This window comes from Oreochromis niloticus, linkage group LG23 (assembly GCF_001858045.2).
Source record: "Oreochromis niloticus isolate F11D_XX linkage group LG23, O_niloticus_UMD_NMBU, whole genome shotgun sequence".
Lineage (NCBI taxonomy): Eukaryota > Metazoa > Chordata > Actinopteri > Cichliformes > Cichlidae > Oreochromis > Oreochromis niloticus.
Genome location: NC_031986.2, coordinates 1,537,679 through 1,539,093, shown reverse-complemented (window position 1 = coordinate 1,539,093; position 1,415 = coordinate 1,537,679). Strand labels below are relative to the sequence as shown.

General features: G+C 39.7%; 1 long non-coding RNA gene across 1 annotated transcript; it reads right to left on the bottom strand.

Annotated features, from left to right (window-relative positions):
- Window positions 1–315: 315 nt before the first annotated feature.
- Window positions 316–1,140, bottom strand: LOC112843949 (uncharacterized). The gene is made up of 2 exons (XR_003216508.1): window positions 1,052–1,140; window positions 316–796 (listed from the first exon to the last, which is right to left on the bottom strand). It is a non-coding gene; the product is annotated as an uncharacterized LOC112843949 (long non-coding RNA).
- Window positions 1,141–1,415: the final 275 nt, after the last annotated feature.

Sequence of the window (1,415 nt, the reverse complement as noted above, 5' to 3'; positions counted from 1 at the left end):
GTTTGGAATTAAGAACATTTATTTAAAATGAAAAGCATGTTGTATGCAACATATTACAGAATAAATAATTGTAAAAAAAATTAAACAGTGACAGTGCAACTCAAGTATTTTTTTCAGTTTGTTGTAAACTCTGCCGCTTTGGACAACACAAGGGGCATTAATAAACATCTTTGCTATTTAGTGCACAATATTTGAATAAACTAACAATATCCACCAACATAGAACTGTGGCAGTCAGTGCAACTGAGGTAGGTATTAACATCAAGTCTAAAACGACTCACTTAATGGAGCCTATTTAGAAAAAGTGAGTGGCAGGTTTTTTTTTAAAGAAAAGTAGCTTTTCTGCATTATCAGCAGTCAGCCTGTTTCTGTTTTCATCTATAATGTGTGACACTGAGCTAAAAAGCCTTTCACTTTCCACACTGCTACATGGGGCTAAGAGGTATTTATGCGCCATTTTAGCCAAAGTGGGGAACCTGATTTTGTTGACACCCCAGTACTTCAGAGGACTGTCTTCACGAGGGCTTGGGACCTCTCCGAGGTATGTGTCGAGCTCAATGGCAGCACCTGCTGCCAGCGGCTGTGCTGCCTGGGGCTGCTCCTTAGCGATTTCTTCAAATACAGTGTCCAGACTGCTGCTAGTGCTGGCCTGGGCCTTGAGGAACAGTTTAGCAGGAGGTTCTGCAGATTCTGCCCAACTCCCCTCTGCCTCAGCTCTGGACATCATCTACAGCTCCTGCTTCAGGTGCAGCTTGGCCTCCGGAGCAGTGTTGTTGGAGAAGAAGCGATCTTTAAACCTGAACAAAATTCATGAATGTATTAATATGTGGAAAATAGGACTGATTTTAGTTTCCCCTAAACCACTGTCACAAATGCCAGCCATTTGGCTTTCTGGTAGTAATAAGGGAAATATATTTCATATTATATATATTGCATATATTTGTATTTGTGTATTTTAGTTACAAAAATATAATATAATTTTTCAGATGGAAATTAATCTTACATATAGTACTGTAGTTTATCATTGAATACCTATAGCACACAGACTTTACCTTGGGTTAAGTATGGTGGAGATGAAGTACAGGGAGTGCAGAATTATTAGGCAAATGAGTATTTTGTCCACATCATCCTCTTCATGCATGTTGTCTTACTCCAAGCGGTATAGGCTCGAAAGCCTACTACCAGTTAAGCATATTAGGTGATGTGCATCTCTGTAATGAGAAGGGGTGTGGTCTAATGACATCAACACCCTATATCAGGTGTGCATAATTATTAGGCAACTTCCTTTCCTTTGGCAAAATGGGTCAAAAGAAGGACTTGACAGGCTCAGAAAAGTCAAAAATAGTGAGATATCTTGCAGAGGGATGCAGCAGTCTTAAAATTGCAAAGCTTCTGAAGCGTGATCATCGAACAATC